At 45.0% G+C, this 21,644-nt stretch overlaps 1 long non-coding RNA gene across 1 annotated transcript in view; it reads left to right on the top strand.

Moving 5' to 3' along the window:
* The window catches only part of LOC149852097 (uncharacterized), an 85,417-nt gene that overhangs the window by 17,610 nt on the left and 46,163 nt on the right, over positions 1–21,644 (top strand). The window contains exon 3 of the long non-coding RNA XR_016439314.1: positions 12,107–12,149. This is a non-coding gene — a long non-coding RNA (uncharacterized LOC149852097). The remainder of the gene's footprint in view (positions 1–12,106; positions 12,150–21,644) is intronic.

The raw sequence follows: 21,644 nt of genomic DNA, 5'->3' as shown, positions 1-21,644 counted from the left end.
TACCACTTTGTGCCAGGGTTTTTGACATCTTTGATTGCTACACATACTCCACGCAGAACGATTACATAACATTACAAAGATTTAATGAGCTCATACCTGCGATTTATAAGTGGCATAAAGAGAGTTGATGAAGTAGACCAACATTTTATTTTGATTTTAATTTTTGTTCCAATACAATAGAAAAAAAGGCAAGTCGGGATTGCCAAGCAAGAAAACAAAGTCTTTCATTCCAAAGATGTTTCAGCCGGTGTTGACACATTTCCCCTGTTTTTCTTGTGAACGGATTTTGTGTAACATTTTACTTTTCAGACACCTGTGGGTTGTGGGAGGATGTGGTTCCCTTTAAATGGATCTAACTCCAAACTCAGGGTGGAGGGGGAATTCTGATCTACTTCCCAACTTTGTAATGCAGACCAGTTGCCAGGTGCTGATTACCTGCTACCTAATGGGCTTGGTGGTTTCTGGGTTTTTTTCTTCTGCTGAGTTTAATACTTTTCTTCTTAAAAATCTTCAGAATACCTTGCAAACCTCTTTGCTGCTTTTGCTCTGGAGTTAAAAGTAGCCCTGAAAATGATTAATAACTGTGATGAGTGCCCAATTCTTCTCTGAAATGCTTAAACTATCTTTCCCCCTCAACTCATACCCCAGCGGGTTGCTAAAGACTTTTTTTTTTTTTTAGGTAAGTGAGCCTTTCTTTTTTAATCTGAATCTTCACAGAAAGAATATCTCCAAACTGCATGGAACCAGTCAGGAGCCTTTTAAATGTCTGCTCTAAAGTATTCAATTCAATTTACCCTGTGATTAAAAAGACAGGGAAAGATTGTCTTTTAAGAATCATCTTTTATTATCATTATTGGCACACGTTAGCATTTGTACAGGGAAAAAACCATAAAGATCACACAAATGTCAGGAGAGATCTACATGTAATAAATTCAACTACGTTTCAAACATAAGCACTAAAGCAAAACTGAGGACAGAAGACAGTCTTCCATGGGAAAATGAATCCTTGAAACAATTCCTCAGGTGATTTGAAAGCAATAAGAAAAACACGGAAAGAAATGTTTCTCTCACCGTAGTCAACTTCCAATGCACTCAACAGCCTAACTGCTGTGTAAGGGGATTGAGATTGCTTGGGCATTGCAAACAAAAATGCAGGTATTTAAATAGGAGACAGCTCCTAATTGTAGATGGGAAGTGCTAAACTGTAGCTAATAGAGTGTACCAGAAAAGGCATAGAAAAGTGGTATTTTTTTTTAGGGGATAGGGCTATGGACTATTACACCATTATTATCATTGTCATTATCATTACAGTGGGCACATCTACACATTCATTAATGCACAGTAGTTACTCTGCATTTACTTTAGCTTTTGCTTAATGACGTACTAACTAAATGTGCAGTAACTACAGTTATTGCGCAGTAGCGCTGACACGCCTTTTTTTTGTGATGCTCACTGCTTAGTAGCCTAATATCACTGTGCAGTAACATATTGGCATGGTTTTTGATAAGCACACTACCGTGCAATGTTAGGCTACTGTGCAGTAAGGGTCTCATGTAGATGCACCCACTATTGTCAGATCTCATATATTTCTCATGCATTGTGACTTTTTGGAAACTATTTTGGATTTTGTTAAGAAAAGATCATTTTCTAGTCGCCCTGGCTGAGGAGACCTCTCGGAAACAGCTGCCAGCTTCAGCCTTTAGGTTCCAAAATCAGACAGCAAAGAGCAAGGCCTCAGAGTTGTGGTTGTGGCTGTTTGGCTTGTTTGGAGGTAGGTGCTACTTCAGATCAGGAATTCATTGGAAGTATAGTCTCTTCAACAGAGACTTTACCCTTTACACAAACTGTAATATCTATGTCCACTGATTGGAACAAAACCTACGTTCCCTATTATTTCATGGTAACCACGACCTGCCTAGAGTGACCACTATGGCCCCAATCCTGCAAAGATGTTTCATGGACTGTTGTTTTGATGTGCAGCAGAGCATGAAGAGACAGTGACGGCAGCTTTTCTGTTTGCCTGTGAATTTGGGGGCATTTTTCTCTTGCTGCTATTGGAAATCCTTAAGGTGCTTTTGATAAATGCATCCTTCAGACTGCAACACGGAGAACTCTTCTTCCTTCCTGCTCTTTCCCTTATCCCTCCTTCTTCTATTTGCACAAACCTTTTCAGGACGATGTCTGAATCGTTGTGAAGCCCATGCTTCAAAGAGCCCTTCATCAAGTGCACTTCCCGATGAAAGTCATCCAACAGGTACAAAGAAGCTTTGAACACTGTGCTGCCATTTCCTTTCCATTTGTTTCTATGGTGCTGGCTATGTGTGCAGTCATGCATACTGGTGCGGAGATACCCTAGAGAAAGAGGGAATAGCTGTAGCTATTTTTCACGATTATATACTTCACTTCATAATAAATGAGATCCATAGCTTGTGAACACTCGGTCTTGTAGATCATCATATACGCAAGCATCAGGAACCTAATGCACCACAAACTGAAATAAAATAAAGCACACAAGCCCAAGAAAAATAGTCTGGTGAGATAGTGCAGTGCTCAGTACTATATAATATATCTTCCCCTACTCAAATTGACCTTGGGGACACCATAACTGGAGGGCTACTGATTTCAAAGGTGAAATCTTAGTTTCTCACATACAACACACACCTTTCCCCAAAAAATCAGCCCTCCAAAACTGGGGTGCATATTTAAGCAGGGATACTGATGTTCTGCCCAGAACTGAAGCATTCTCCTTTGGCTGCATCCCTTACCGAGCAGATGCTGGTGCATTACTATGCAGGCAGCTGAGGGAGCCAGTAGATGTTCTTCACTGCAGCAGTGCTAACGACTGTGTCTCCTTTTTAATAGTCTTGATGGAGGTAATCCAGCAAATCTTTCTTAGGGCAATTTTGTTGTCTGCTAGTTGTTCCCAGTCTCTGCCCTCCTATTTCACCACCTTGGAGACTGTTTGACGCTTTACAATTTCATAGATCCACTGCCAGACATCAGTCTTCAGCAGCAGGTGGGGAGGGCGAGTCCGCTGAAGATGAGGCTCTGGCCCTGCTATTCATAGCCATAACTCTGGGAAACATTTATTTTCTTTCATTCTGCCTTTCAAAAACAAGGTGTGTATTATAATCCTTGGCGTGTTGCATGCTAGCAAATATGGCATCACTGCACCTCTATAGAGTGGCTTTCATCCAAAGCAAAAGCATATGCACATATAGGAAGAGCTGTAGTGGAGCTGTTTCTGGAATGGGCAGGTGGCAATGAACTGGTACTCCATAAAATGGACAATAGCATCAGGAGGAGAAATGCCCTAGGATAAGAAAATCAGAGGACCAGTAATGTCCATTTAGAGCCGGCAGGATCTTAGGTTTTAGAGTTTCATTAGAAAACCCTCCACTTGATTTACTGCACGGTACCTGAGACAAAAAGAAGCAGGGCTGAGTAAGCCCTGGTGAGATTTGACCCTGAGTGCTAATGTCAGGGGCCTGAGCCATTTTCTGCCAGAATATTTGTTTAAGTGACCATTTCCCTCGGGGGCAGATGGACTTGAAATAAATGCCTCCACTGACTCCCTACTTCAGGGATCTAATCTCCAACTCTTCTCTTTGCCCAGTTATCCCGCAATTGGAGGGGACAAGGGCTAACCCCAGGCAACAGTAAACAAGGGACAACATCCAGCAGTCAAAAGCTTGGCTGAAAAGGGATCTACAGAAGTTTCTTCATAAAGTGTTTCCAGGTTAGTTTTTGGGTGTGTCACTGTGTTTTGTAGTGCCCTGGATGATGGCTTCTCGGCCTCCGGGGACACTAGGGATTCTTCTGCATGCTTGGCTCTCAGCTTTAGTGATGGTGGGACAGGTTTTCTGCTTTCCATTCAATGGGGTATCATTTAGTCAGCTCAGAGCTACCAAGGTAGTTGATCCATCCCAAATTGTTCTTCAGAAATTCTGATCTTTCATTTATTTATTTCCTTTCTAACCCTCCTTCAGTCAAGGTCCTGATCCTCTTTCTGCAGCGGGGATAGGCCCTCAGTTTGGGCAGGTGGATTCAGGTGACATGCAATATCTAAGGTACGCATACTGGGATAAAGTGTCAAAGCAGGGAAGCAACTCACGTCAGGGCCCGGATAGTCAAATAAACTGGCTTTGTCCAAGTCCAGCCTGTCTGTGGCCAAGGGGGACAATACAAAGATTTCGCTTGCAAGGAACTCTCTCCTCTGAGACTGGTGTGTAGACTATGAGGTTTGAAAAATGAAAACTGCTATTATAAAATCTACCAGAATTAAGGACTTTTGGAGGTGAGGACTTTATCCAGCAATTGGCTGGGCCTCCTACAATTGTAAAGTCCATGCATATGCCTCTCCCCTGCTGGTCCGGAAGACAGGTAGTCGCTGCCCTCCCCGCTCGCCTCGCAGAGAGTTGGGAGAATTCTGGTTTGGTTAAACTTTCTGCCTCTCAGATAAAAAACAGCAGCAATTTTCTGCTTGAATTTCTCTGTGACTAAATCCATTGATCATCCTTTCTCTCTGTGAGTGAGGAGTGTGTTTTCTCTTTAATAACTCCTATCCTTCTCCCTGAATATTTTTTTTCTCTCCCCTTCGCTTGTTTGTGTTGTGTTGGTCAGTCTGCCGCACTATTCCTCTGAGAGACAGAGAGAGCGCAAAATTGAAGTTATTTTATGCTTGGTCTCCCTCAGTCCCAATTTTCAAATCTTCATGTCAATTTTCACACATCAGTGTCATATGGTGAATGTTATGGAAATTTCAGTAGGGTCCTTGGGAGACAATTTATACATGACCCCCTCCCTCCCCCAGCCCCGCCGCAGCTCCTGTCTTTTCGAAGAATAAGTAGATCTATAATTAATGTGGATTTTAAAATATAACTACATCCAGGAATTTTTCTCAATTTGCTTTTCAAAGCTGTCTCCTTTGCAGCACGAGTGCAGAAGCACACCAGCGCTCTCTTGTTCTCGGTCCCGCTTGCTCGTAATAAATTGGCTTAAGTTAAATTAATAAAAATTGCAGCATGTTGGAGGAAAAGATCAACTCATTACTCATTTTATTTTTGCAAAAAAGTGTGTTGAAAAAGGTTTATCATGCAACTAATTTGGTAATCACCAGTTAGCAAATTCACCATCATCGCCACCTACCTGGGTGAATTGGAAGGTTAGTAGCAAATGAAACATGGTACAGTTTGGATGGGTAATTATATCCCTTTTTGTAAGCTAACGAGTGAAGGACTTTCAGACATTGCCTTCAAAAATGCTCTGTGAGTAAAATCCAGGCAGCCAACACAAGAGCCGACTTGACAGCATCAGAGCATTTCAATCATCGACCTTGAGATGGGCCCCTGACATTGTGGGGGTGGGAGAGGAGGTGCACCATGCCTACTGTATTTTATAGCATTAATTATCCTTTCTAGAAATAGGGGGGGAAGGGATGACAAATTGTTTAGATTACGTCTCAGAGCATCTTAAACCTTAACACAGATGAAGACACCTGAGCTAGTCCCAGATCCTCAGTGATTTGATTATTTTTAAGAGGATACCAGTGGATCAAATTAAACTATGGCCCTGCCTTACCTACTGGTGGCCCCCAAGAGGGAAGACTGTAATTCTGCCAATCATACCATATACTTCTCGCAAGCCACCTGCACCACCCCTCACTCCCCGTTCTTTGCAGAGTTCCTGGAGTGAATTTCTGGGAATGGCAGATGCTGGCATAGATTTTGCAATGCTAGAGCAATGCCCCCTCCTAAAATACTACCTGTCAATTGAGGAGCAGACTCCCCTTTCCCATCAAACCTCACCCCCTAACCATGACGCCCAAAACCCAGATTCTTATTTGTAATTCAGAAAGGAGTTTCTTTGGATTAAAAGCATCTGGCTTGAGAATTGGAGGCAGGAAAGATATGAGAGAAATCAGGGTTGATTTAGTTCTGCGTTTGCCTACACATCGATACTATTTATTGTACCAGTACATCAATACTATTTATATAGTGATACAGTATATGTCAATGCCAGCCAGAGAAGGAAAAAGTCAGCTGGATTAAATAAAAGTCCTCGGAGCTTCTCCCAGAAAAATGAATCAAGTCTCTGTTCTTTTGAGAAGATCAGTTTGTCCATTGAACATCCCCCTCACTCCACTGAGGATGTGAGGCTGTTACACCACTCAGCTAGACAGCCTTAGCTTTCACTAAAATTGCAGAGATTCAAGATTTTTGCTCCAGTGGCCCCAGCCATTGAAGCAAATGGCCCCAGCCCATCTCTAACATTGGCCAAGACGATGGCAACTTTCTCGCTTACCGGTTTTCTTCAGTATTTTTTAACTTTTGTTAACTTCTATAGTTCCATTGTATTGATTAGGCCAAGACAAGGATGGGCCAATATTTGAATCCTTTTTTGCCTAGTGAGAGTTGCCAGGGTAGGCCCAGTGTTAATCAACAGGAATGATATGGCACGGGGAGCAACCATGAACCATGACATGGGAGTCTACCTTCTAGGAATGAGAGGTTTCACATGTGTTTTATCGCCTCTTGCCTAGCATCTGATTCACACTAAAAGAGTAACACCAAAATAGAAGCACCAACAGCCACGGCTGCCAGGGGTATGTGAATGGCTACAGGTGTTAGGATACATCAGGTTTCTCCCACCAACTATGCAGGCCCCAATCTACTGGCTGGTGGAGTGGAAACTAGTGTCCCATCTTCTTTTTCGGAGACATATTCATAAGAGGCAGAGAAATCTCTGAGCAAGAGGACTGCCACTGAGCCTAGCACAGCTGTGCAAGGGAAGGAAGGCTGCTTGCTCTCTTGCTAGTCTATGAGCTGCCACATACAAGCGACCTCCATTCCAGTAAAATATATATTAAAAAAATTTGAAAAGTGAGTTAGAATCATAGAAAGTGAGGGTTGGGTTGGCAGGGAGCTCAGGAGGCCAAATCTAGTCCAACCCTCTGCTCAAAGCAGGACCAGTCCCAACTCCATCATCCCAGGCAAGGCTTCATCTAGCTGGGTCTTAAAAACCTCCAGGGATGGAGAGTCCACACCTTCTCTGGGTAACCTGCTCCAATGTTTTACTACCCTCCTAGTGAGAACATTCTTCCTAATATCTAACCTAAACTTCCCTTGATGCAACTTGAGCCCATTGCTCCTTGTTCTCTCATCTGCTCCCACTGAGAACAGTCCACCTCCATCCTCTTTGCAACCACTCTTCAGGCAGTTAAAGGCTGTAATTAAATCCGCTCTCAGTCTAAATCACCCCTTTCTCTAAACTAAATAAGCCCAGTTCCCTCAGCCTCTCCTCATACATCATGTCCCCCAGCCCCCAAACCATTTCTGTCGCCCTCCACTGGACTCGCTCCAATTTGTCCACATCCTTTCTGTACTGGGGGGCCCAAAACTGAACATAGCACCCCAGATGTGGCTTTACCAGGGGCAGAATAGAGTTATAATGATATAGACTTATCCAGGCCACTCTGCTCATATTTGTCCCATAATAGGAGTCTCTCACATTTGTCCTTTCAACTTTCTTCTGAAAGTGTGTTGGGAGTGTCATGGGGCTCTGTAATAAAATGTCTCTTCCATGCTTGTTTAACTTGTTTCCAAGCCAACTGGAACACAGCACATTACAAATCTCCACCAAGCCCTTCCCATTTGATTTCATGAGCGGCCCCAGGATGGGAGAGCGTTATCATAATCGTTATCCTTCTCCGATCTGAATGTGGGAAATGAACTGGATGAACGTACTGCTGTGCCACGCAGAGACCAGCCAATACTCTCCACAGGTTCCCCGCAGGGAGCCCAGGCAAAAACACACGGTAGCTTGAAGCTGTCGTGCTCAAGTTTTCCTCAGGAGGGCCGTAGAAAATGTATTTGCTTGGCATGCTGCTGCATTACATGCAGGGGATCACACAGTTGTGATCCCCTCATGTTTTGCAAGTGAAGCTGGGCTAGACCAGGTAGATTCTTGAATGGGAAATCAAGGGAGAAAGCAAGTGCTGCAGATTTTGGGGTAGACCATCCGTAAGTGGGAGTCCTCACTCGGGAATAGTGAGTTGTCTCAGGCTGGTGAGCAGAGACACTGTGTCACTACAAATACCATCTTCCAGTGGTGCCATAATGCTGTGAGCTGCATGAAGTGGCAATGAGCAAGGGCAACACTATGCAAAGCCTGCTTGGTTGTAGGCCTTGTTGTGGAAGCTGATCTCTTGGAGGCCTTCCTGCTTTCTGGTGAATCCCGGTTTGCGTTGTCCTTTCAGTGGTGTATCCGAACCCAGGATAAAGTAAAAGGTAATGGTAAAGGCAGCAAGAGTAGGGCCAGTAGCATGGCAGCTGTCCCAATGCCAACCTCAGGTAGTGCAAACATGAATGATCTGGACACACGTAGGCAGTGGTATCACTGGGTCACTCCCAGGCCTTTATCTACCCAGTGGTAGCTCCAACATGCACTGGAAGAGCAGGGGCATACAGCCAATGTCCTTGTCAAAGTCCAGCATGGGCAAGTTAAATGCATCTGTCTGCCCCAAATCTCCCGTGCTGGTCGTACACAATATGTGACCACCCAGGCTGGTCCTAAATGTCAGTGTCTTCAATGTAGACAGGACGGTGGGAGAACAGCTAAGGATCCCAAACCATGAGACTGAGCCCTGCTCTTGTCTCATGTTGGCCGGGTACAGACATTACACTTTAACCAGTATAAGTGACCAGAAACTGGTCTTTATCTGTAACAGAGCAGAAGTTTGGAACATGTCGACTGGTTTAAAAATGGTGGAACCTGCTCAAAGATTTGTCCTCAGCTCTTTCCCACCAAAGGGCAAACGTGTGTTCGGTTTGCTACTGATGTAAACTACACCACTCACAGAAAAACCGCTTCACTTAGATTGATTCCACCTCGGGCTTTTTGAATGTCTGCATCTAGCCATTGGGGGCTCTCCTCCATCAACCCAGGTGTAAGGAAGTACCTGGCTGCAAGGGAATCAATGTCCATCCCATTCGCTCCCACGTATGCTTTTGGCTAGTGGGTCTTAAACACATTAGCCTACTGAGCTACATAGTCCTGGGACAGACTACAGACTCAAACCCATCTCTGGAGAATTGCACTTAGATGCCACTATTCAGACACGAAGAGATCTCTGCTTTATCTCTGCTCCTGGCTACTGTGGGAGACTGGAAGCAGCAACATGACAGTTAAAAAAAACCCAAAACCTGAATGGCTGTGAAATTCTTACATATTATAATGACTACAGTAATGAGTGTCCCTTTCTAAAGTTATATGTATATCATCACGAGCCCATGGAAGAGGGGGGAGGTTTTCTGAGTTTATTAGAAAAGGGGTTGCCTTACAGAACATGTAATTATGTCAATGGCTGTGAGGGCGAGGAAAGGAGGTAGAGAGGAAAACGTAACATTAAATGATATTTTCTGAAGCTGCTGGTGGATTGAGAGACAGTGACCTGTGAGGCCTACCACTGGCTCCGCTACTGACTTTTGTTAGGGACTTGTGCAAGTCATTTACCATCCTGTTTCCATCAGTGGGATAATGACATTTAATCACCTACTTATCTGAGATGCTGTGAAGATTACTAGAGGGACACTTAAAGTGTTTGTGAAAAACATAATGGTTTAAATGTTGCATATTGTACACCTTAATACTTATTAATGTATGTAGGCAGCTTGCTTGTCAGGGGGCTGAGCACTCAGAGCTCCTATTAACTCTAGCCAGTGGTGTGAACACTCGGTCTGAAAAATCGGAAGAGACCTTACATCCAGGGCCAAATTTTGCTGGCAGTTGAGATATTTGTGCGTGACCCAAGTGAGATCTGAGTTGAACTGCTGGACCTGCTAGTAAGGTTTGGCCCTGAGTTGATTTTGGGTTTTTTATGTTTCTTTCTATGTGGATAGATAAAAGTCCACCAAAGCAGGACAATATAGTGTGTGTGTAGGGTACAGAGCCAAAGCATGTGGCCACCCTTAAAACCTTTATGTTTCCAGCTGGAAGGATTTTTGCTGCTGGCTGTGCACTTAGCTTGACAGCTCAACTCTTAGGCCAGCTAGTAGTCAATGACTATAAACTTAATCGGGGGGTGGCAGGGGAACAAGCCAGACTGCACCCAGCAGAGAGCTGAAAATAAGGAGCTTTAATACCTTTGACATTGAAGCACCTGCTAAGGGCACAAACTGCTGTGCAGCTGACTGACCCTTTTCCAAAGACAGGATGTGCCACTTCACTTGTCCTCAATATGTGCTGCCTGCAGCCACCCAATAAACCAGGGAATCAAATGCATGACTGCGGGACTCTACATTTCATATGGTGCCACAGGCAGGACTTCATTCGGAGAGGGAAACGAGCATCACTGACCATGTAAAAGGCGATAGATTTGTCCACTGCTGTGGCCAGTGTGCCTTGCATATTCCACTTCTTCCTCTCTTTTGATGCATGAGGCTATTTAGTGTGTCTGAAACAAAATACCGCACTGTAGCCAGCCGTGAACAATTTCTTTGACCCAGGCAGCCTTTTGCTTTCATGCTTTTCTCAGGGCTTTTCTATGGTGAAAATGGTCAAGGAAAGAATTCCAACTGTTGTTTTAATATATATCTATCTATATCTATCTATCTATCTAATGTTGCTGCTGTACTTAATGCTAGGGCACTGGGTACTAATGACTTGCATAATATTAGATTTTCCAAGGATTTGGATGAACTATAGCTCGGAAGTCAGCGATCAAGGTAACCAGTGTAGTTGTGATTATGCAACGTTGATGATGTGATGTTAGTACTTGAGGCACAATGGCAATACCTGCGTTACGCGTCTGAGCACTGCCCAGCGTGAACTATGTGTTTCCAAGAGACTAAGCAGATGCAGACTGAGCAGACTCAGACTGATCTGACTGCTTATGCAGTTAATAAAGGCCCAGTGCTTTCTCTCTCGACAATCTCAACACCTGAGTGCTTACTAAGTATGACAGTTAGCACATTCTAGTTGTCTGCGAGAAATGAGCCACTTCTCAGTTTAGTGCCTCTCATCAGACAAGTGGCGCACAGGAGAGAAACGCCACAACAGTACACACCCGGAGTAGTGCAAAGGCCGCGGGCACTGAACTTGTCTGGCTATGTTAAAAGGATCCTTTTGCTTGGTGCTAAGGTACACAGGACAGCAGAGTGATGGAGGCAGCACTGCTGTGTCCATGTCCTTTGCTGACTGAGTTTGCCAGGCTACTTAACTTGACCAAGAGCCACAGCACACCCCAGGTCCAGGGAAAATAAAAGGGTCCAAAGTCACTTCTGTACCTCCACCAGTCAGCTTTGCTAAGTACTCCTTGATTGTGACTGACAGTAGGTCCCAGTAGCCCATTCTCTAAAAATCAATGCACACCTCTTGTATTCATTTTATCGTTTCTGTGAACAGATGTGCAGGCTTCAGCGTTAACCTGGTCTGGAAACTCCAAGCACTCCTGCAGAAGCTAGTGCTGAAAATGGCAATGTTTTTTCACATGATCTATTACCCACACCGGGCAGGTCTGAAAGTCGCACGTTATAGGAAGAGTCAGGAGCTCCAGCAAAGGGAGGTGGGTGGATGCTGCAGACAGTTTCTCTTCATCCAATCCCAACCCATCAGGTCATGTCAAACTGAGCTAATATAAATGTCAGTGTGCTGCTTTCAGTTGTGAAATCTCTGTTTGTTGCAATGCAGTTAATTTTCAGTCTTCCAGTTCTATGGATGCTATCAGCTGACATGTCTGGCAAGTATCCTCCACCAAAATATAAGCAGCTTCAGCATTTCTCTGTAGTTTGATTTTTCTTCTTGAGTTTTTTTCTTTACCTATTAATGACATACTCATTACTCGTGTCAAATTCTTTTCTCCGAAATGTGAGGTGTAAAATTCCTTGTACTCCCAAGTAGTGATGTTACCATTTCGAGGAATTAAGCTGTCACTCTGCTTCAAGCATCCATAATGGCCTCCCTATATGACAATGCACTTATTATGGAGGGTTTAGATAAAGTTGGTTTGGTAGGACTCTTTGGGTCAGACACTGTCTTCGCTATAGCGGTTGTGGCAAAATGACTGTCATTGAATATTACCATACCAGTTTGTCCTACTGTCTTTCAGATACACCCAACATCCACCAGACTGAAGACTTCATTGACTTCAGGTGAGTGTCTTGTTTGTGACACAGCTCTTTGTCTGCATAACCCTGATGTAAAAGGCATGCGATTCAATCTGTTGAGTACCCACGACAGCTTTGTCAGTGGCTTGATTTGTCTTCTGGCGTGAAGATGCTTAGTCCCCAAATGGTTTGATGCTCCTTTTGCTTTGCTTTGTCCTTGGGAAGGCTCAAACAATGTTTCTTTCTCATTATTAGCTGGCTGGTAGAACTAATGGGTGAATGGAAACCACTCTTATGGGGCCCTGTAAAAATGTTCTTAGATCTGTAGATAAGGTAGGGTTGGCAAAGATCTCAGAGGATGGCAGAACAAAGATGCTGGAGGTCTACCATGGCCAGTTCAAGGTTCCTTTTCAAGACATATATACGTATTTCAAGAGCTGAGCCTAGGCTATACATTGAATCCATATCCTTAACCCCAAAGTCTGGGGAATTTGACCCTTATATGCCCGAGTATTTTTTGTATGCATCCAAATAGAGCTGTCGTTTTTGGCATTTATGCAGGTTTTAGCTATGTTGGCCCTTTTGCACATACACAGAAGGCTCTGCTCTGTTTGTTCACGCTTTGTGGCAGGTCAGGATCACTTGGGTAAGCACGTAGCTTCCTGACATGTGGGCAACTTCCCCTAGTTGACTAGTAACTTGGAGGAAGAAGAAGGAAAAGGAGCACCCTCCCACCTTTTAGCCCAAAAGCCTGGTGGCTGGGCATTTGGCCAGGGAATGGGAAAATCCATCTCTCAGCCCCTTCTGCTTACAGGATTTGAACCTGGATCCTTGGATTTTTAGTAAAGTGCTGGAGGTACTAAGCCCTAGGCTACCTATTGCCTAAAGCATCCTTCAACTCTCCTCTTGCAGTTAGCTTACTGAGCATCCAAGAGTGGGAAAAGCAAATGAGTCTCCAGGGAAAGAGCAAGCCAAAAAGGCGTTCGGCTCTGTAAGAAGCATGCAGCCCTGGAGAAGGGGGGACCTGAGATCAGCCTACCTAGAGTACAGCAGACAACACCTTATTGCTGTCTGTATATCTAGTTTATCTAAGGACTGTTAAACGCAAGATGCAGAAACATCTTTGGGAGACAGGTCCAGAACCCAGAGCTGCTCCCTTGCAAGGCAGAGGCCCTCCTGCTGTGGTCTTTTCCTGGCTTGTCTTCTTCCTGGGACTGCATATGGCTCCTGTCTCTGCCTCTAGTGAGCCAGTTTCAAGAGAAAAGCTGAAAAGTTATTCAAACAACACCTATCCTATTGTATGGTAGTTAAAACACTTTGTGGGCACTGCAGGAAAAAAGACCTTTTTTCTCATTGCATAGTAAATGCTCTCAAAGATAAGAGAGATCTCCAAGCAACTACTAGTTTTGGTTTTCCTACAACTGCAGCATTGATGAGTTCGACAACCCTCAAGTGGCCAACTTCAGGCACTTTATATGAGTGTTTGAATAGCCAAATGCAAAGCTGAGCAACTTAACTTTTCACTGAAGTTGGAAAACTGAGTCCAGAGCTCAGAAGCTCCTCAACTTCTCAGCGTTTTTCCATGCCACCTGCTGTGATCTACTTTTTTTAGCATTTCATTTCAAGGAAACTTCTCACCCCTTCCAACACTTGTGTCCCACAGGGCTATATTCTTCATCCCTTCCTCCTCTCCTGGGGGACCTCCTCTGCTCAAATTCAGCTATCCTCCTTCATGAGCGACTGGTGCCCCCTGAAGCTGGGGGGAGGGGGGGAGGCACCTGCAGAAGCTGCTGATGGCACCAGCCCTACTGACAGCATCAGAGTTGGCTGTCGGGGGGACACCGGCCCCTTTGGGGGGGGCACGTGCACCCCATGTACCCCCTACCAGTTGCCTAAGTCCTCTTAATGACAGTGACTCTCAGATCTAGCTGTGTGCTTCAGATCTCTCTCCCGTCCATGCAAAAATCTTGGCCTGTGTTTCCTATCTCTCCCCATGGATACCAAACTATTATCAGAAGAAGAACATGACAAAAATGAAACTTTTGCAAATTTGGCTCCTAGGAGCTATTACAATGCAAGTACTAAATAATACAGCCTGACAAAGTGCTTTGGAAGGCTGTTGGGGAGGATAGAAAGAGCTGTTATTAATAAGAGACACAGTAACAGTCTCTAGGCTTGGTTGATTTAAGCTTCATGAGTTCAAGCTGCTGATTTGACTAGAATTTTATCTGTGTACAATCAGTGTAAAGATGTAGGGGTAAAGCAGTCCAGCTGGCCTTAGCCACGCTGCAGTAACACCACTCTAGTGATACTAAGCCTACAATCAGGTGTACCAGGAGCAGGATCTGTCCCTCACCCCAGTAAATAAAGGTAGTACTTTTATTCTGGCAAGGCAGCATCATTCAAGGGGACACCATGGAGGGGGAAAAAGGCCCCCTTACGCATGCTCCTCCTCCCCGTGGCAGGCAACCTCCCCTTCAGACGCCCCTCTCACCTGCCGACACAAGCCATCAGCACCTACCCAAATCACATACAGCTAATTGGAAAGCGATGACAGCCCAGCAGCTGCTGGATTTGCACGCTAAGTCGGCTGCTTTAGTGTCCCGCAACAGAGCAACAGGTAAAATGAGATTGATCACCTGATTCCAACCTCCTTTTCTTCCCCTTCTTTCCTCATGCACACTTTCTCCTGGGTACTCCCAAACTGGAGCCAAAAACTGGCTGGAGATTGCATGCCATGTGTTCTCCAGAGACACCGCCAAGAAGTGCAAGGCACCACCTTTTTTCTGCCCTCTTGTTAGGACAGAGCTGCAAGCTGCAACTGTAGATGACTTAAAATGTCACAGCAGCATAGCTCATGGGTGAAAGAACAGAGCTCTTTCTCGGAGATTGGATTACAGGTTGTTCATGCCTTTTATGCGGCAGCTTAGGAGGGATTCCTGGCTCTTGTTTCACACAATAGCATTGAAGTTTTTTTCCAAGTTTCCAACCACCTCTTCTGTTCCACCACTGGCACCTGCCCCTGCTCTATATCTACCAATTATTTCCTTTAAGTGTCAGCCACACACCAGACACAGAGAGATATAACCTTTCTTCAAGTTGACGCTGTTAAACCATTACTTGAAACTGAAGTCGCAGTTGACAAGTGCTACTTCAGTCACTAATAACTACTTCAGAAGTGCTAGTGGTGTCTTGGCTCTTAATGTGGTGGCCCAGGGCTCCGAGAATGTCTTTGCAGGTCATTTAGACCCATCCATCGGATCTGCAGAGGCAGTCTCTCGGCTGAGCGCTGTGCCTCACTTGCTTTTAGGTCCCCAGTTCGTTCTCTCTGGGCTGTAGCAGTGATTCACAGATTCACAGACATTTAGGGCTGGAAGGGACCTTGTGAGATCATCAGGGCCAGCCCCCCTGCTCTGGGCAGAACAGACTGCTGAGGTCAAATAACCCCAGCAAGGTGTCTGTCCAGTCTCCTTTTGAAGATCAGGGTAGGTGCTGGCCCCCCCTGCCCACCCAGGAGTCCGTTCCAAAGTCGGGTCATACAAACTGTGAAGAAGTTTTTCCTTATATCCAGTCTGAAACCTTCTTCTAGGAGTTTATGACCATTGCTCCTGGTTTTCCCCTGAGGCACTTTAAAAGTCTGGAGAGGGGCTTGCAGAGGCTGCATGGCTTTTTGCAGCCTTGCTGTAGGTTTTAGAGCTGATGTTCACACCCTGAATGTTAACAGCAGCAGCAGGGACTATCTAAACCAGCGGTTCCCAATCTGTAGTACAGAGCTGTAGTCAGCTGTGCGAAGCTTCAGGTCCTGATTCAATTCGGAGGAGATTCAGCCCAATTTGGTGACCGAATCTCTGAATCTGAATCGAATCAGGAGACCAATAAAAAGGTCTGAATTGATTCAGAAAGATTTGGAGGAGATTCGGAGATTTGCCACCGCAGGGACCGACTCTGTGCCGGTAAGTAGGGGGCAGGGGATGGAGGAGGGGGGAGGAGACCAAGGGGGGACCCCCACCAGATCCCAGCCCCTGCCTGCTCCCCCAGCCCCCCTGAACATCCTCCCACCCCTGCCCGCTCTCCCCAGGGAGGAGCTGACAGCCTGTGAGATCACCTGAATTTTGCCCCATGCTAACTTCTTTGTGTGCCTTGGCCCTAACCTTCTCCAAAAGTTTGCAACCTTCTCAAACCTAGACACCTAAACTTACACTCCTAAATTCATATTTAAGTTCCCAATTATTGTACATAAACAAAATGCCTCTGAAAATCAGGCCACTCTTATTCAGAAGGGATTGAAGAGAGCAACTTTAGGCACTCAGTTGGGAACATATTAAGCCATGTTAAAGATTCATATTTTTTCTTGAAGAATCTCAAGGGGCTTTGTAGTGCTATGTTTTCAATGTATGTAACACAGTGGGACTCTGTAGGAGCATCGCTGTTTGTCTGCTTGCACCGAATTGCAAAATTGGGACCTACGAGACAAAGCCAGTCTCATGCTCGTGATTCGTGCACATGCTCGTGATTCGTGCACAGATACTATTGAAGCCAATGGGAAAGCTGCAGGTAGCGTCAGACTTAGATTCAAGAGTTTGCTTCCTGGAGCCACCTGTACGGTGGAACATGGCACCTGTTTTACAGAACACAGTGACCACACATTGCAATGCAGGACAGGGAAAGAAAGTAACTTCCCCTGGAAACTACCTGGACTTACTAAGGCAAGCGACATACTGCTATGTCATCAGGATCACAGAACTACACAGGACTGCTTTCCAAGATATTTATATGCCTTACCTGCAGAACAACCATTGAGATTATATGGGAGTGCTATCCCCATTTCACAGCCAGACAAACTGAAGCACGGCATGTCTACACAAGACACGAACAGCTGGTCTAATTCTACTGCACATTGATGTGGTACAAAAAACCCCCGTACTAATGTTCAGTAGAATTTGTCTACTACACACAACCATCGCTGAAAAAGGGTGCACTAGTCCTGATGTGCAGTAGAAGTAGTAGTAGTACCTGTGATTACAGGGACTAAACTTAATGCACCATAATTACAGTGCATTAATGAACATGTAGATGCACCTGCAGAGGGGTAAAGAACCTAGACTCCAGTTAGCAACACAGAGGGAAGAAACTAGCTTCCCATCTCAGGCTGGTGTAAACCCAGCTAATTTAAATGTACATAACCAGTAATGAGCACTTTCTGGCATCATAGTTATAGATCATCTGCCCTGCTCCATGCCTTGTGTGCCACTCTGCCAGCACAGTGCAAACAGAAAGCTAGCTATGTGTTGTCCGTGTCGAAGAAACCTCTGTCTTCATCCTTCCCCAAGCACCTCCAGTATGAGAAACATACAGAGGCCACGCTGGGTAAATGAGAGGATGTAGATGGAGCATGCTGAATTCAGCTCATCCTGGGCTAATGGGATAACCCTTGGGACAGCTATTTAGGCCACTATAAGTTGTTCATGCTATAAGCTCACTTAGGCCCTAAGTGTATCCAGGTTCATAAATGTAAGACAATCACTCTCAAAGCTGGATGTGGGCTTCACATCTTGATTGATTGATTTATTGCTATTGATTGATTGATGTATCATATTGATACAATTGATATATATTGATACATCATATTGATGTATCATATTGATGTATCAAAAGGCTCAGGGCAGCTCACAGGAAGAGAAACAGAGAAGAGAAACCTTGTGCAGACACACACCCACTCTGACGTGTCTGTGCGTGCATCTGCACACGCTTACAAGTGCCTTTAATGATCCCAATACCTCATGGTTACATTGCATGTGTAGCAAAAGTTTGGGCTGCCTTGCGCTGACTCTCAAGCTACAATAAATATAGCCAACTTGCCTGTAAAAGCTGGTGTCTCTTCAGTCTGGAGGACTGCAGCACCATTGTTATTTAAGAAGTGGCAGTTTTGACACAATGCTTATTTAAAATTCATAAAAGGGTGGGGGGGAGATGTTATAAATCTGTGCATTCTTTCAAACAGGAGCTGAATGGCTGAAAGCTCCTCTGCTTTCCAAAACCATCAGGCACTTAATGTTTTTTCTAAGTTTTTTTTACATGAATTAGGGGGTTTGAGTGAAGCTATGTCACTTACAAAAACACACTCTTGTCTCCAGCTAATTTTGTGTTAGCAGCTCTTTTAAGCTGCTAAATCTAGTTTTTAGTGTATGATGATTTTGTTTTGTGGTGGTGTAAAACAGCTGCTACTTTTCTGATGGCTTGCCTGTTTTCCATTTTATGGCTCTGCAAGATGTTGGGTTATATTGCTGGCCCTGCCTGACAAGCAGCGGAGAAGGAGCTGCATAGATAAAAAAGGACCCCCGGGGGAACTGACCTGCTGCTTCAGACAGAACCGGGGATCCCTGCACCGCTCAAGGACGCCATACTCAGGGGGCCAGAGTCTGATCTCACCCCTGTTTTGTCCTAATGTCACTTCACGGACATCCCTGTCTTTATACTACGAGTAGGATTTCTGCTGGACGATTGCTGCCAGCACCACCCTGAAAGCTATCCTGGGTTGAGCGTGATGAAGAAGCTATGCTGAAACTACAGTTTCCACCCCCAAGTGCTGCTGCAGGTGCCATTGAAGAGTTAAATCCTTAATACTCTACCAAAGTTCGTAGGAGAGATGGATAGACCAGCATAGTGATTCCTACCCCAGCCTCTCCTGCTCCCAGCAAGGGGAAGGGCTGCCCAGGAATATTCAGCACTCGAGTCTGTGTGTGTGGGCTTTCCGTAATATCAAGGGCTGCAAAGTCAGTGCAGAATCAGGCCTGTGTGTACAGCCTTCTCCTTCTTCCCTCTCCCCAATCCCTCAGAAGTTAGTTAAAGAGGGGAGTACATATTTTGGGAGAAGGACAATCTAGGGATTGTCTCCAGAGTACTGAATTTACCAGGCATTAAGTCCCTCTAGTCTCATGCCTTACCTCCAGGAAAGCACCATGGCGGAGGGAAAGTAACTCAATTATTATGCTGGGCTGGGCCTGCTCTGGGGTGGAGCCGTATAGCAGTGTAACCTGATTGTTCCTTCCCGTTGTTCCCCAGCAGCCCAGTTCATGCCAAGTGAAGGATGAGGACTGAGGTGCTCTTCAGAAGTGGCATAACCAAACGCTCCCCATACTCTTATGGCCTAGGTAAAGAGCAGTATCCCCGCCTTATACAAACTCAAATTCCCCTGCCAGAAGCTGGGCACCTAAATCCAGACTTTGAGCAATGGGCTTGATTTTCAGGGGGGCACAAATGCCTGTGACTCCTACTTCAGTAGAGTTTTGGTGGAAGTTAGTTCACGGCAAGTGAGAAGATTCCCAGCTCGCTAGCTACTCTGCTGCCGCTGCTCTGACAAGCACACACTTCAAGCGCCTTTGCTTCAGCACCCCCATAGACATTCGCAGAGCTCACAACATGTCACAGAGTTGTTGGGACCGTGAAACATGCCACCCTGTGTTATTGTGTACTGCACTCTTTCTTCTGAACACGCCTTTTGGGCTGCTTTATAGCCTCAATCTTGTTGCATTTGGGCCCATGCACAAGAAGCAAGGAGAACAAGCAAGGCAGCTAGTTTAGGAAATGCAATAAAAAAAGGGGGAAAAAAAATGTTTTGAATGAGACCTACCCACGAATAATCAAAGCCAAATTAATAAGGTTAGAACCCGATGAAGAAACTAGCAGCAGCCTGTCTGACAGTCCAGATTTCCCTGCCTTGCTCCCCTACTTACGCCCCTTCTCATAACAACATGTCGTCTTTTCCAGAAGCTATACAAGCCATTGAACAGCAGTGGTCTAAACTATTATAGAGATCTTAAACTGCCGGATTGTTACAAGCTAAAATTGATTGCAGCGGAGCTTGTGAACTAGAGCGCTGGAATGTGCATAAAGCGAAATGGGGAAGGATGTAATGATGATAAGGGTTTTGCCTCTTTATTCCTTTTGGGCTTTTTTAAAATTTTTTTTTGGATGCAACACCATCATGAACACTTTAAGCAATCCTGCCATAATGATTTCTCTGACTCCTTCTGAATAACCATTGGACTGTTTCTAGTGGTATTTCAAACATAAAAGGCACCCTCTTTTGTCATCTAATTTGCTTGTTGCCATGTCATTGCAGTAGATCTGCAGAAATGCTTAGAAATCAAATCCATGGGGAAAATTGGTGACATGGATCCTATGACATTAGCTTCCCCCCAAAGTCATTATAATCTCACAGGACTCCCTTTCTATTCTCGTCTGTTCTATTCTATTCTAATTATATAGGTTCTTATATCACTCTCATCACCATAGCATCTGAACACCTTCGAGTAGCACATTAAGCAACGTGACTAACATCTGTCATGTATGGTTTGCTCTCTCCCTCATTCTCTGCTTCTCTAAAGTGAATTTAATGCATGTGCTGATCGATAGCCCTGGAGTCTGAAGTTTTATCTTTTGCTTCAGAATAGGCACAGCGTGGAGGACTGGTATGGCTTGGGTAGCTGCGACATGCCCCTTCCACCTCACCAATGAGTATGAGTTTGCCCTTGAAGGGACCGCTCTTTGAGAAGAGTGGAGTCTCTTCGGCCAGTACAGACGTTCTGCTTGTACCAGTACGAGTGATTAGAAACCAGTCCGTGCTCGTAACAGAACGGTTCTGCACAGAAAACCTGTCGACACCCACAGCAGAACAGAAGTTCAACACCAATAGACTGGTTTAAAAAGGGCAGAACCTGGTGTGAGATTTCCATCTCCCCTGCCTTCCTCCCTCCCCTGCCAAAGGGCGAACGTATGTTCTGTTCGCTTCCAATCTAAATTACGCCGCTTACAGAAAGCGGCGTAACTTAAATTGATTCTGCCTTGGGCTTTTTGAATGTCTGTATGTAGGCCTAGTTTCACCTAGGCTGGTGTGCGTGACTTGCTTAGACCTTCAGGATTCAGAGAAGGAATCACGCCCCCCACCCCCACCCCCACCACTGTGGCAGGCTGATAGTGTTTTTTGCTACTTGCTCATTCATTAGGATATCTGTTGGGGAGAAGGGCTTGATTATAGTGTCATGGATGCCCAATCAATGAAAGCTGTTAATGAGCTATTAAGGTGGCTCTGTTTGCTTTACAAGGGCAATTACCACTTGGGGCAACTGATGCAGGGGAATGTGATGGCTTTCCTTCAGCATCACATCATCCCCTTCGCCCCTCCTGTGGACTTTTTCTCACAGGGAAGCTTCACTAGACTCTGGGTTTTCAGAAACTGGCATTTACTTTCAAAGGACCTCATGTCCTAGATGGGCTTTCACACCCCTACTGATGTGCCAGCACTGGGAGCGAGCTATAAGCATACTTAGGAATTTTAATTTAAAGTAATATATTTCCTTAATGGGCCATGTGTAATTTGAATAGTTTTTGCTTTGGGTTCATAGGGACTTGATTGCTCAGTGGCCTCAAACAGGTGTTTAAGCACTTTTTGCTGCGTGCTTTCTTGGGAGCTGCATGGCATGTTATTGATTGTTTCCAAAACGGGAAACAAACATTTGTAACCAACAAACGTTTCCTACC

This window comes from Crocodylus siamensis, chromosome 15 (assembly GCF_052110815.1).
Source record: "Crocodylus siamensis isolate JL-2025a chromosome 15, ASM5211081v1, whole genome shotgun sequence".
Taxonomy (NCBI): Eukaryota; Metazoa; Chordata; order Crocodylia; family Crocodylidae; genus Crocodylus; species Crocodylus siamensis.
This window is presented reverse-complemented; position numbering and strand designations above follow the sequence as displayed.